General features: G+C 38.8%; 1 protein-coding gene across 2 annotated transcripts in view; it reads right to left on the bottom strand.

The window, feature by feature from the left end:
* Nucleotides 1-15,932, bottom strand: part of Gabrb1 (gamma-aminobutyric acid type A receptor subunit beta1) — a 382,896-nt gene that overhangs the window by 43,927 nt on the left and 323,037 nt on the right. The gene's annotated exons all lie outside the window — the stretch shown is intronic.

The following is a 15,932-nucleotide window of genomic DNA, read 5'->3' as shown; positions in this document are numbered from 1 at the left end:
TTTTTTTTTTTTTAATACTAGTCACAATAGTCAAGGAAAGAAACTGTTAGTATTCACCAACTGATGAAAGAATAAAGATATGTCTCTATATCTATAGCTCACAGGATACTATTTAGTGATGAAAGAAATGATACCCTGTCATTGGCAGCATAATGGGTGGAAGTAGAGATCATTACATTAAATAGAATAAGCCAGCACAGAAAGATAAGGATTACATGGTGTCAATTTTGTGTGAAGTCTCAAAAAGTTGATCTCATAGAAGTTGAGAAGGGAATGCTTGTTATTAGAAAGTAGAGAGATCAGAGGAAAAGGATGAGGACAGACAGATCTATGTGTACTTACTTAGACAGGAGAAATAAGTTCTGATGTATTATTATGCAAATTATAAGTAATGATAAGGAACTATATATTTCAAAAAGGTAGAAGGAAGGAGTTTGAATATTTTCACCATAAAGAAATGAGAGCTATTAGATGAGCTAGATATGTGTAAACTGATTTAAACATTGAATGAGGTATACATGTATGGAAATACATGGTACTCCACGAATAAGAACAATTTTTTATATATCCTTTAAAAATGGCTTTAGTTAAAAACATTCTGAGGCATGAATAGAGGCAAACCTTGTAGAGAAGACTGTTCCACTATTTGGGAGAACGGTAGTGTTCTCTGTTAAGAATTGCAGTGCCAGGAAAAAGGCTGAGTTTTCTAGTGCTGATGCTAATGAGGGGGGATTTTAGAGGGATCCTGGATGCATGCATGCACTGGGAGAAAATCTACAGTCCCAAGATCTCAGAGTCAACCTTAATAGGAGGACAGTTTCTGCCAGGGATCAAAGGCCAGCGAAGTCTGAGCCATTTTTGGTTACTAATTTTCATTTCAAAGGGGAGATTTTGGGCTGAGAAAGTAGCTCTGTGGCAGGGCACTTGCTTAGCAAACATGAAGCCCTGTGTTGAACACCTATTGGGGGATGAGGTAGATTTTTTCCTCCAATACTTTTCTAGAAGTTGCAGCAGTCAGTACTCCTGAGAATTCTTTGAGACATTCCGCATAAGTCTTTATCAAACTCCACTGTTTGGCTACTTTCCCTGTTGAAGGTTACTTTTTACTGAAAGATACTATTTGTCAGGCTATTCTTTGTTGACACTTGGCTACATGCTGCATACAATGGATCTGTTAATTAGGGCAAGTAACAGCCATCATCAAAAAAAAAAATTCCAGAGAAGTTATTATATAGTGGATATATGTAGAAAATTGGAAATCCTACTAAAAACAAAACAAAGCAAAACAAAACAAAAAAAAACCCTGGCAATAAATACTGGCAATGATCTAAAGCATTCATGCCTCCTTATGATCATAATCATGACTTTCATTGATGTAGTATCTTCCATGACATACTGAGCTCTGTACTTCCTAGATACGAGCTTATCATTCAGTCCTTGCAACAGGCATGGGGGAGGAATTGTTATCTCCATTCCAAATGTTAGGAAACTGAGACTTAGGGACATTAAGTGGCCTGGTTACAAATAAAATGTTAGTTTATTTCCCAAATCTTTCCTCCTTACCATACTGCCCAGTTTTGCACTAATTAGTTCATATTACTGGTTCATACTTCTTTTAGATTTATATCATAGGAAGAATTATCCTTTACTCTGCTAAGTTGAACCATATGGGAGGGATGACAGTTTACCTCTCTTGCTCTTGAACTAGCAATTTCAAGTGGTTAAATTTACTATAATATCATACGTTCAGCTATAATGTAGAACTATAGAATAGTGTACTGTATTATAATACAATGTGTGAGGTGTTATTAAAAGCAATGAATATTTAAATTTTACAACAAATTATTATAGTAAAAGACACATTGCCATTACTCCTCCTCACAATACCCTCCTTCGTGGAAACACACTTCCGCCAGTTTTCTTAGGACTTTCTGAAGCAGTGCTCGAAGTCCTCTTTTGTGAATAGATAGTTGTGCTCTTGGGGTTGTCTCAATGTCCCGAGTCAATTCAAAACATTTACCTTTTGTGATCATTTTGATTTGGGGGAAGAGCTAGAAGTCACACGGCACCAGCTTCAGTGAGCAAGGTGGATGAGGACACATCAAAGTGTATCTCAGAGCCTACCTTTCCACTGGATTGCATTTGACAGTGGCGTTCACCGTATTTACAATCACATGTCATAAAGATACAATAGGACTTCTAAAAGTGCTTCAAAAATTGGCAAGAATGATGGTAAAAAATAGCAAGAACATGTTGAAAGTGAAGGGGTGTATTTTGAGTAGGATTAATAGCAATATGTCTTTTACTGTCATACATTTTACAAATATAAACATTCACTGCATATTATAGCACAGTACAGCTACATACTATAGTAAGTTCAGTAATAGGTTCTGCTCAGTGAAGGATTATAGGTTCAAGGACAGAGGAACTGGCTGATTGATTTTGTCTTATTGACTCATGTACATCTCAGATGGCACTGCTAATTCATAATCTTGAATGTAAATAGGAGTCTGAAAAGCAACACATAAGTCATTTTGAATCCTTAATTCCAGAAGTAACAGTCAAAACAGTTACAGATAACATAACTGAGAGAAACTCACATGAAATCCAAGACCTGGATTCTGCTCTCAGCTCTGCCATTTCACTTAAGACTTTTACTAAATTACCATCACTATGATGCTCAGCTACCTCTTCTACTCAGGTAGTCAATTGTAAGGATTAAATACTTTAATATATTTTCAAAACTCACATTTGTTGCCTGTCTACTGTTTTCAGACATAGTCATTATTATACTCAGATCAATGAAATCTTTACTCTGTCTTTCTCCTGAAAGAGCTCATAATTAAGATAGAGATAAAGAAATAAATACATCCAGTGAAGTATGGAAAGTGTTGAAATAAAGGCAAGTGTACAAATGCTACAGAAAAACCAGAGTGCAATCTTCATCTACTTCCACAAGGTCCAAAGACCTTGAGCAGAGAGCTCATCTATCTTATTTATGCACTAATAAATACTTATTTTTTTCTTTTTATTGAGTTTATTGATACATTCTAGGTATACAGTACAGCTACATTCATTACTGTGATCTTGTACCTTTACATGACAGGTCTTGGTTCTCATTTTTTTCCCTTGTCCCTGCCCTCCCCTCACCCCCTCCTCCCCTCCCCATTTACAAACACTTTATTTCCATTTTCTCCTATTTTTTCTTTTCACTTATTCCCTTTCTGTTACCCTTCCCACTTTCCCTATACCTTTAGCCCTTTTCTTCCTATTTCACATTGTTAATTATACCATTAGGATCTTGCAAATACTTATTAGTTTAAAAAATCACTGAATCATGGGGGTTGAGGAAGAAGCTGGAGGATAAAACTTCACTCTTTTTACTGCTTCTAATCCTGTACCTCCCTCTCACTACTCAACACAGCATCCTGGCTGTGTTTCCACACCTCCTGTGGTGACCTTCCTGCTGGCACCGGCAATGGTGTCCCCAGTGCTATATAACCAGGTCTCTTTTACCATGTCTCTCACCTGAAAACTCATCTGTGTGTGCTACTGCTGAACACATTCTTTTGGAAACTCTTATCTCCTTTTACTGTTTAGAATCAACACTGCTAGTTTCTCTCCTATTTTTCTTGACAGTTTCCTGTCCTCTTCTTGGGATTTTCTCTCAAACAAAAAAATTTTGATATCCAACAAGGAATATTTTACTCTTCTGGGATATTACTTTCTGTTTTGATTTGATACTGCTGATTATTCTTAAATCTTACCATCAGGACAAAATTTGCCTTTGTGATTTAGACTTAAAATCTCTTGACTGTCTACCTGTCATCTTTTAACTAAAATTTAACTGGCACATAAAAAGTCAAAGTGGAAGTCATCATCTCTCCTCCATGTATTCTATTACTGTTCTGGTGTACTTCTTGATTCATTTTTTCCACTTGCTGTGTAAGGTGTTACTGTTATTTGGTTTTCCTCCTCTTCCAGGATACATGGACCATCACACCAGATCCCTTGCAATTAGGCAGGGCCTTGTGGCCTTGTGATTCATTTTGGTCCCTGGGGTGTGACTTTCAGTGGCAGGTATTATTTTAGATCCAAACCAGTATAAATCCCATGTAAGCTACTTATCTTAGTCCTTGTCAATTTTTTAGACTGAGTTCAGTTTGCTGCAAGAAATTGGCATGAAAAGCCTAAGATTAAGGCTTCATGTTATGTGCTGCATTGAGGTCTTGTAAAATGAAAGTGCCAGTTCCCACTCCTGCTCCTAAGGATAATTTCCCCCAGATAATAACTCCCTGGTTGTGAGACCAGGCACAGTTCCTACTTATCCCTGAGTAGTGAGTTTCAGATTCCTGCAAGCCTGCAGAATTATTTAAACAAGCCTGTCATACTTTCCATGTGGAAGCCAGGGGGCATCTGAACCTCTTAATAACAAAGCCTGTTTCTCATAGCCCCTAACTGTTCACTTGTATCTTGAGTGCAACCCTCATATGGGCTTTGCATGTTACACAGTACCTTTCCTTCAACCCCTAACCTCAGCTGTGACTGCACTGTGGCTAATAAACTGCTGTTGATCTCATTTGTACTGTCAGCTGTCACATGTTCGGCTAATCCCATAACTCTTAAGACAGGAATCAGAAATTGAAATAGAGTTCTTGCTAGACACCTTGCCTTACACCTGCCCTGGATTTCAACCCAACCACATAAGCACTCTGTATCTTGCCTAGCACTTGCCAGATCAGATTTCATTGTAATTTCTTTACTACAAGTCTTTTTTTTTTTTGGTACCAGGGATTGAACTCGGGTCCTTGTGCTTACAAGGCAGACCACTGAACCGCTGAGCTAATTCCCTGGCCCCTATTACAAGTCTTTATGTGCTTGTCTATTTAATAGAGTGTGTTCTCCTTGATGTCAGACTAACCCTTGGTCTTCCAGTCTAGCACATAGTTTCCATGATGATATTTGTAGGTCTGATAACTTTAAATAAGGCATTTTATTGAGCACTTTTATGAGTCATGGCTCAAGGCTCCACAGATTGGCATTGTCCTTATTCTAAAATGAAGTTGAGCAGAATCAAGTCATTTCTTCTCAGACCACATGACATGTTAAGAAGTATAGCTGGACCATGAGTCTGTCTGGCTCTGAAGACTTCTGTTCACCTTCTCGTGTGCAGACTGATGTACTGTTCTTCTGAGTCCCTGAAACTGTGCCCAGTGGTGTGAGAGTGAAACTCAGTCACCTGGTACTTTCCTTCATCTCAGATTTGAGTAGGATCAACAACTGGGACAAAAGAGGAGTAAATATCTCACATCCTGGAGAGATCTACAAACAGATGTAATTACATGCCTGCCCCCAGGGCACTAGAAACTATGATTTCAACCACTGTTCCCACACCAGCCCGAACAAAAAAATAAAAAATAAAAGAAAAAGAAAATGAAAGAATGGAAGGAAGAAGCGAAAGGAGATATGGAAGGAGAAGGAGCAAGGAAGGAAAGAAATTGAGAAGATCGTAAACGTATGAGTTTTCAACATCAAGAATCTTTCTTCTGAATTAAAGATATTTTTTAAGACAAGATCTTTCTGTGTTGCCCACACTGGCCTCAAAATTCTGGCTCAGAGTCTTAAGTGACTGGGATTACAGGGTCACTCTACTGCTCTGGGCTAGCATAGGGCATCCTGTGTGAATCTCTTCAGAACAGAAAAGGACAAATCACTTCAAAGTAAGGAAAACCTGTGAAAAGGAAACACGTGACACCTTGTCCCAAAGTGATGGTTTCTTAGACAAAGACGTGAAGTTATGCTTCTTAGCCTGTAAAGCAAAGGCTGAGAGAGTGCTACCACCAGGCAGAAAGAGAGGTGGCAGGGAAGTGGAAACTATCATTTCAACCACTGTATCCATGCCAGCCCAAATGAAAACAAAAATGAACAAACCAACCAAAACCCAGCACCCTGCACTGTTAGGTAAGTTTAGGTTTCCAGGGGCTCAAGTGGATTCAAGGTGAGAGGGCTACCTGTCAGACAAGTGGACCTATCAGAGAGAGGCTTGGTGATTTCCAAAATCAGAGTGTGTGTGTGTGTGTGTGTGTATGTGTGTGTGTGTGTGTGTGTGTGTGTGTGTGCACATATTTGGAAGAGGGTGGTAGCTGGTGATGACAGCTGGCAGTCTTTGCATCAGGGGACTGTTCAGTGAGGATGCCTTGCTCCTCCCCAAACTTCATTCATGTTTTCTAAGAGAAAGACAGTCTTTGGGTGCCTTTCTCATAAAGGACAGCCTTTGGTCAGAATGGTTTAGCAGAAGAATCTACATATGACACAGGACTGAAATCACTCAGTCACTAAGCAGAGAAATACTCTTCCTAAAGAGTACATTATTCCTCTGAATGTCTAGTTCAGAAAAAAGGGCAGAGTGATGGAACAAATCGTACTGCTTGCTTTCCCACTGCAGTTCTTTGACTGGATGGGAACAGACTGGAATTTTAAACTGGACTATTTTTGTCAGTAACTGAAAGTGACCAGAAATTTATGTACTTCCTGAAAAAAAAAAAATTCTCAGAGACAGGAAAGAGAAACTCAACGGTATTTTTGGGTTCCAAGGGAAAAATACAAAACTCCTTATTTGTATCCAGTGAGTTTTGACTGATCAGTAAACCAGTCATCTAAGTTGATTTTTAAAACGATAGCCTCAATGTCACTACACAGAGTGAATTTAATACAGTACAGTCAGGGGAATGTGGAGAGGAAGAGTTTTGTCTGTAGCTTAAAGACTGTCACAGCTGGAGAGGAGCTGGCCTAGGGGCATCTCATAGGTAGACAGATGAGAAACTCAAGATTTTAGAAGTTTCGTGCTTCTACTGGAAGGTAGACCCTGGAATGACAACGAGCTGATCTGTGCTCTCTGTCTCTAATGTTCCATGGGTTTATCCACATTAAAGAACAGAAAACACACCTTCCTGTCACCTGCTATACAGCACAGTTATCCAAAAACTCTGCAGGCATAAATATTGTGTTTTCCATAATCAATCTTAATGTTATCTAACTTAGACTTTATCTATTCATTATTCTGAGTATACACTAAAACTTCTCATGACGTATCCTACTAAAGATGACTTACTGGATGTCTTTAACAAATTCTGAAGAGCCACTGTTGAGAAATTTGTGTAGGAAAATAAAATTATTTATTAGTATTTATGCATCTTTTTCTTTCTGTGTTATTTTATCATAGAGCAATTCAGGCTTGGAAGAATTAGTAAATTAAAAAGAAGCAACTCTATGGTATATCTCTATCTAAATTCTATTATTATTCTCTGTTTCTTTGAGTTTGGGGTATAAAATACAGTAAAAAAGGAAAACAAAGACTGCACAGATTCAAGACATACCATTTTTACCTGTTTATGGTCACCACTATTTTCAAAACTGTGAAAAATAAAGACACCCAGAAATGGGATGTGTTTCTGGGTATCTCTCAACAAAGGCTTCAGGTTTCTGGCTTTTTCCTATTGCCATGTTACAGATGATGAGGTCTGTCTTCACTTGTAAATGCTATTATATTTTTATGACAGCAACTTGCATGGGTTAAGAAGGTTCTAAAAAGGTCCTGAGTGAGTGATGTGTATCAGAATTGCAAGGGAATTTGGAGAATTATGTCCTTCCGTTTGCCTAGTGGAAACGAAGGGCTGGAGAAGCTACAGAGTTGGCTGATCTCATGGTATTAAGATGAGGAATGGTAACTTTGAACTTAGAAAAACAAAAAAAGGATAGAATGAGGATGTGGATAGATTTATCTGTTGGTCTCATGACTCTGGCTACAAACTGCTACCAGTTTAGTTTTGGAGGACATAAAATTAATGATGAAATTACTTTGTGGAAATGTATATATAACTTTGGTCTAGACACAGCAACAAGTTAGGGACAGAATGAGTCCAACCTTTCATTTTACTGAAAGGAAAAACTGGAGCTCAGAAGGAGTGTAACTGGTTTCAGATCTCACTATTCAGTGGAAGTTCAAGATCTAAAACCTGGTCGCCAGTATTATCTAGCCTCTCTCCTCTAAGCTAGCTCCCTATATCCACCCTTTGTCAGTACTGAGAAGAAATTGTAATATTTCTTAAATGGTGATGAAATTTTATTTCTCTAAAAATAGCATCTTAACTATGTCAGTGATGTACTACTGAGACTATTTGCTTTTACAAGAACATAGAACAATAGTCTGAATTCCTAGGTTAAGGAAAACAGATTAAAATATGGATAAAGAAAACACACGGCCAATGATCAGAATGCAAGATTCTGGGACCGTGAGCCTGACTCCCTGGAAGACTTTGGGAGGAATCTTAATCTAGGATGAGTCTTCTCAGAGTTTTCTTCCACAGTCACATTTAGAGTTAGATAATTCTTTGTAGTGAAGGCTTATCTGCTGTCTGGTATAATGTTGGGCAGTGCTCCTGGCCTGTAACCTCTGGAAGCCACTAGGAAAATCCCTCTCCAGCTTTAACCAACACAAATGTCTCCAGACATTGTCGAATGGGTTGGGGAGTTTGGTGATGGAGAATACATAATGCCAGTTAGGCATTGAGACAGGGAGGTGCTTGATATATCCTTCAATTATAAAATATTTATATATTAACTCTCCTTTAGCCTGCACAGGCACACAAGCTAGTATGGAAATTCCAGTCATGGGCCATGTTTCTGGATATCTTCCAACAAAGGCTTCAGGTTTCTGGGTATGACACTGAGCTTCGAGTTCCTATTCCTGTCCTTACTGCGCTTGAGAAACTGATTGACAACCTGACTTGTCTTTTGGGTTTTTGGGTTTTAGTTACACAAAGAACTTCACCTGGTGTGACAGACACTACTAGATGAAAATTGTTTGCTTTCTACTTCATTATCCCTTGCCTTCAATGACTAGAATATGGATACGATTAGCCAGCCTTGGTTGCGTGGACAAAGGGCGACTGCTTTGGGCATGGCATAGCCAAAAGGTCGAAGGGCCTAGGGGTAACGTGGCTCCCTGGAGGAGTCATGCCAGAGAACTCAGAGAGAATTCACGGGAAGGAAGGTGTTCTGAAGGGGAGAGGGGCTTTCATACTGAAGCAGAAATTAAGAAGAAAGTTGACATATGTAGACCAAATCCAAGAAATGGACAGCTGAGAAAGGAAAGCAGTTGCTGCCAGGGCAGCCAGAGATGACCAAGCCCTGCTCCTCTCAGGAGGAACCATTTTGACAGTGAGGCAAAAACCGTCTGATCTCTCTCTGCAGAGACCAGATCCCTGGACAGACTTTGCTTTCAGTGGCCCTCACTGAATAGCTCCCCCCGCAAACACTGGGGAAAGCTGCGTTCCTGAGTGTATCTAACAGCCCAGGTGCTCAGATTGTCAAGACACAGGCAAGCACACCCAGACTGCCTATCACCAGATCTGAAGGTCCGCAGGTCAGCTGGGTCATAGGCAGTGTGTGTATCTGAACTGCCTAGTATGAGTCCTGCACTTCTGTTGGACTGTTGGGTCACAGCACTAGCACCCCAACGACAGGCGAGTCGGCTCTGTTTTTGCCCTGAACACTGTCATGCCACCCCAGTGACTGGAGCATACACCCATCTGTGGAGAACATAGGTGGCTACAGGCAACCAGAGTGGAATTAAGACATGAAGGGAATCGTGCAGACTAATAGGCTTTGTGGCATAGCAGTCAAGAAGGAATTGCAACCCCTGCCATCTTCTGCAGGGCCAGGGGACCCCACCCACACAGTGGGCAGAGTGGCAGGGACTGCAGACTCCAGTGGGTGGGCACACACACCCTGAGGAATCTGCAGAAGCGAGCTATTTAAATAAACAGACAGTTCTCAGAGGAAGTACAAATGGCCAAGAAACATATTTTTAAAATGTTCAGTATCGCTGGTCATTAGAGAAATGCAAATTAAAACAATGCTAAACTTCACCTTACACAGGAAAGCACGGCAATCATCAAAGCATAATAAATGCTGATGAGGCTGTAGTGAAAAAATGAATCCTCCTACACTGATGGTGAGAATGTAAACTAGCACAACCAATACGGAAATCAGTATGGACATTTCGCAAGAAACTAAACTTAGAAATTCTATATGATCAGTTATATCCTTTCTAGGTATCTTCTTCAAAGAGCTAATGGCATTATATAGTACTATAGCAATACGTGCACACCAATGTTTACAGCAGCAAAACTCAAAGTAGCCAAATCCTGGAAGTAGCCTTTATACCTATCAACAGATGACTAGATAAAGAAAATATGTAATCTACACCTAAAGAAATACTACTTGGCTATAAAAAAGTATAAAACCAAGACATTTGTAGGAAAATGGATACATCTGGAAAGTACAATGTTGAATGGAAAAAATGACTCCCAATCATTCTTCATAGAAATAGTGAAAACAATCCTAAAATTTGTAAGGAACTAGTATGTCATGTATAGGAACTTAATACACAATGAATGCAAACATACACAATAAACATAAGCTAATAATAATAATAACAGCACTAGTAATGAAAATGGGGAAAGAACATTTAGAGACAAAGGAAAGAAGTTGGGTGGGAAGGGGAAGAGGATTTTAAAAAAAGAAATAAACTGTGTTATGTCCATGTACACTTCCCAAGACAAATGTAAGCTTCATGCACAGCAAAAATGAAGGGAAGCAGGGACAAGGGGAAAAAATGAGAATCAAAACCTATCATGTAAAGGTACAGGATCCCTAATGAAAGTTAGCACTAGTAATGAAAATGGGGAAAGAACATTTAGAGACAAAGGAAAGAAGTTGGGTGGGAAGGGGAAGAGGATTTTAAAAAAAGAAATAAACTGTGTTATGTCCATGTACACTTCCCAAGACAAATGTAAGCTTCATGCACAGCAAAAATGAAGGGAAGCAGGGACAAGGGGAAAAAATGAGAATCAAAACCTATCATGTAAAGGTACAGGATCCCAATAATGAAAGTAACTGTACTGTATACCTAGATTGCACCAATAAACTCAATAAAAATAAAAAAATAAAAAAATGAACTACAGAAAAGATCAAAGGAACATGAACATCCTTCTGGAGCAATCACTTTTTCATCCTGAACCATTCATCTACCACTATCCTGTTTATAGTACAAAGGCATGTGCCTTGTTTGAGCCACTGCATTGCAAGAGTTATTTGTTCTAGAATCCAGGTCTGTGTCCTACTTATTATATACAGAAAAATGGCAAGACAGACACTGGGGAGATGCAAGCTATGGAAAGAATAGGTACTACAAAGAATTTTTGCCCAGGACAGCCAAGGAATTCCACAACATTTACTTGATTAGACTTTTCTTGCAATTACCAGCTCTTTGGGGAATAGGAAGTCTCTACGAACAGATAAGAGAAATAGAGTGATGTTATCCCTTTTCTCGAGAGGGCTGATTCCTTAGAGCCGCCTTTGATAGTTAGAGTTAGCTATATATTATTTATTGAACTTCTATTTTCTGCCAATGCCTGAGGTGGTTTGTTGACACGGGATTCAAAGAAATAGTAATCTTGGTCATTCCCTAAAGGTGCTTAAAGTGAAAGCAGGAAAACTTGACCCATATATGAGAAACATGCCATAAAGCAACACTTGATAAGCATTGGTAAGCAATAAGAACTCTTGAGAAGACATTGCTTGAAATGAGCTATGAGAGTTAAATAATAACAATGGGTGTGCCAACTAATTATTTAGCATATGACATGTGCCTGAGTATTCAGATAATAGAGACATTTCAGGAGACTATAAGGAAGGAGGTCAGAATGCACATGGTGGGCATGTCAACAAATTGTCCAGAGCAAGACTTTGACAACTGTGGGCATGGGAGATGTCACACAGCCTTGGAGAGCAGGTTACAGCCCATTTAGAGAGCCACTGCATAATGCCACAGAATCTCAGAAAATATTTTAGTAGGCTAAAAAGCAATAGAAATTGAAATGCAAGAGCACATGAAATAAAATTGTAAAGCCTGAATCACAGTTCAAGTTGTTTTCTGACTGTGAAAACCTTGCAACTGTTTATCACGGTAGAAACTAAAATCAAAGAAAAATTATGAATGGTATATACCAATGGAGAGTCCACCTTTGGACTATTAAAGAGTACAAAAATCTATTAAAGAATACAAGAAAAATATGCTTTTAGAAAGTGAGTGTAACATTGAGACAATCTCTTCCATGTCTACTGCATGCCATTCCCCTAATACCTGGGTGCATTAGTGGGGGAAAAAATTAGAGACTTAGTTTGGAGTCAGATTGTGAATTTTGAATGGTTGAATTTATCCTATGGACCAACGAGAAGAAATTGAGGCCTTTTAAAATCAGTGGGTAATGAGAATGGCTTTATAGAGACATTAATCTGGCAGTAGTGCTTACAATAGATAGGTGGAGTATAAAACTGGGGGAAGAGATGCTAGTTAAGAATTTTATTTTCAATAATGTGTGTGTGTTTTAATTTGAGGGCCATTAGGAGGCATTCTGCTACCTGAGTGACAGAAAATACATTTTCTAGTGAAATTAGCTTGTGAAGGCTCAACTGTGTACACACAGAAGCAGTTTGGATCTTAGAAAAATTGCATAATGTGTAGATAAATTTGGAAGAGAGGGGAAATCAGACCATTCCAGATAAAGCAACATTTTGAGCCCTGGAATCGTGTCAAAATAGGAACTCACAAGGAGCCCATGGGTATCATGAAGGCCCTGAACGTTAGGATGGAAAAGGCTAAAGTTAAACATGCCTGGAACATGCTCTCCCCGGTGGTGTCAATCAAGGTCCCAGCAGGAAACAGATGGTGCTCTTGATTTAAGCAAATTGAGGAGTTAGTCATAGAGCATTTTACAACATTATGGGTATGGCTAAGAGAAACCAAGGGACAGAGGGACTTTTAAGAATCTAGGAGCAAGTAGCAGCTAAGGAGTCGATTACCAGCTACCTGCTGACTTGGGTCAATGGGAGAGAGCAGATTATCTGTGCCCTGAAACCAGAGGGAAAAGCTGCAGGAGAAGGCCGTCAGGCGGGAGGCTGCTAGGTAAGAGGATGGAATCAGTCCAGGCCAGAGAGGGAGACACAGGAATAAATATCTTGATCTCACCTTCTCTCATTTTTGCTGTCACATCCAGGCCTCTCATTGGCGAATTCAAACAAAAGGCAGAGGGTAAGCAAGCCTAGGAACGCAACCCACCATGGGGGCAACTTCCCAGACACAGAGCAGGGTATGTAAGGATGAAAAGCAGTGGCACTGAGAGGCAGGCACAGCAAAGTGCAAACCGCTTGCATGAATTGCCCTGGTATTGCCAATTAAAACTCAGGTCTGAAAGGAATGATCTGTACACAAAATAGCTCTCCTGTGAGTTTCTTTATAAAATAAAAATTATTCTGAAAATGATAAAACCCAACTAATTCAAACTGAGTGGTAATGGAGTAATTATGAATGAGTAGACAATAATAGATTAAAGGACAAGAAGGTAATAAAAGGATCAAAAAATTTAAAAGCACAACACACCCTTTCCTTTTGAAGTTTGTCTGGTATCATACTCATGCTCCTGAGGCCTCAGTGTCATGCAAGTTCGTGCAGGCTGAGCTAAGGGATAGAGAAAAATGGTATTTTACCCACTCCAGGTCAGAGGGACCCCCAGCCTGGGATTGGAGAAGTAGGATTCATAGGAACCAAAAATACATTTTCATGGTGCAGCTTGTTAGGTCTTTCTCTCTTTCTCCCTTGTCCTATTTTTCATCTCTTTGTTACATCAAGAGCATATTCTATGGTTAAAAAAAAACAGCATCTCAAAATTATTTTAGAATTTCTTGTTGCCATGGAGTATGTTGATTACTTAATTTTTTCCTGTTTCTATTTTAGCTTATTCTGCTTCATTCTTTAGGATTCTTGTTTTTCCCTTGTCTTTACTTTCTATATCAACATTTTTTTTCTATTCCATTTTAAGGAGAAAACAAATTTTAAACAGTCTTTAATTTTTTTATGCTCAACTTTGAAGTATTGCTTTTAACTTGGAACTTCTTGTTTTAGCTTTTATCTTTTATCCCTCCAACTTTCATGTTTCTAGCTTTTTATCTTACTGGTTGTTGTAGCCTTTTTATGTTTTTTTAATTTATGCTGGTTTTTCCTTCAATCTTTTAACCCTTACTTTCATGTTTTGGTTTTTCTAATCTCATTGATTTTAGTCTTTCTCTTCTTCACTTTCTTAGGTCTTACTTTTATTGAACTTTATACTCAGAGGCTAAAATTTTGTTTTATTTTCTTATGTTTTAATTTCCTTTTAGTGTTAAACTTTCTGCTTTGAGTTGTCTCAAATTATTTTTCTTCTCTGCCTTTAGAAATTTACTATACCTATCTTGTTCTTCTTTTCTCCTTCTCCTACTACTTCTTTTCTTTCTCCTTTATTTTGTAATTTGCTTTTATGATTACAAAAGGCAAGACATTTGATAACATGAAGAAAGCCCAAAAAGTACCTCGGACAGTTTGAAGGTCTCCTTCCTCCCACTTTTTCACAATCTTCTTAGGGACTTCTCAGTTTGTTGAAGGGTAATCTTCCCCAAATCTAGTCTAGAATTCTGAAAATAAATTCCTGGCAATGCCAGCTTCTTCTAATTCCACCTTTTTTGGCTGGGTCCAAAGGTACAATTGCCAAGATGCTTTTCTAATGCATGATTTGTATTGTGTGATTTTAGATCATTTCTATATCTGGTGACCAGATACATGTGTCATTGGATGAGAAGTAGGATAGTCTTCCCTTTCCTCTCTTGACCTCAGGACTGTTGCTGAGATCCTTAGCTAATGAGACAGAATTTTCTTCTGTCCTAATCCAGTGTTCTTGGAAGCTAGCTATGATTAATCCTCATGTCTACATGCCCCTCTGTCAAAGTGAACACACTTGTGATCTGTTTATTTATTCATTATATCCCACAACAACATTAATCACCTCTGGTGATCTAAGTACAATGCCCTCTCTGCCAGTGCTCTGATAGAGCCCAACTTGATATCAGCAGGGAAGGGTCAGGATTTCTTCTTTATGGATCATTCTTCTTAAGAATAGGAAATCATAGATTATTCTACAATAAGCCGCTGTTTGCTCACTGATATCATCAACATCACTTTGGAAAGTGATCACTTCTCCCTCTAACTCTGGGATAACTGTTTTAGCATCCTGAAATCAAAGTCAGATTAGAAATGAGAGAAAAGTAAGATGGACTGATTTTTAGGCCTAGTATCTACCCTTTATACCCCCAACACCAGCATACAAAGCTTGTCTAATCTCTAATTATATGGCAAGGCACATGGTGCATGTTATATGTCCAGAAGATAGGTTCTGGACAAAGACTGGGTTCAAATCCCAAATCTGACATTCATTAGACTGTGCCGTCACAGTAAAATGTTACTTCAACCTTCCTTGCTTCCATTTCTTTATCTGTGAGATAAGAATAATGAATTGGTTCAGATGTAAAGTGCTTACCAACTTATCTGGAACATTATATTCTCTCAAAATATAAAGAACCAATATTATTCAAGGCTCAGTTCAAGACTTTTCATCTACTTGTGAGATTCCACGATTGAGATCCTGCCCCCACACATGCCGTTTTCGTTTGGTCTGGTAACTTAGTCGCTGCTTTGCATGACGTCTGTGTGCATCTCTTCCTGGCCTTTTCTCATGTATTAGCAGCAACTGTTTACACGTGTTCCTCTCAGCACATCCAGTAAAAGTCTTGAGGCCAAGAACTATGTATTATTCACCTTTATATTCGCAACATATAACATAATAGCTGCTTTGCAGTGTGTTCTTCATGAATATTTGATAAAAATGATGAAAAACAGTTGAAAATTGAGCACTTTTGAACAACTATGCATTAGATACCTTAAGTGAAAGATCCTTCCTTTTACCTTCCTCAGTAAGAGATGAGAAATAGCCCAAGTGATC

The sequence above is a fragment of the Fukomys damarensis genome, unplaced genomic scaffold (genome assembly GCF_012274545.1).
Source record: "Fukomys damarensis isolate Sample0158 unplaced genomic scaffold, DMR_v1.0_HiC HiC_scaffold_35, whole genome shotgun sequence".
In the NCBI taxonomy this organism is placed as follows: Eukaryota; Metazoa; Chordata; class Mammalia; order Rodentia; family Bathyergidae; genus Fukomys; species Fukomys damarensis.
This window is presented reverse-complemented; position numbering and strand designations above follow the sequence as displayed.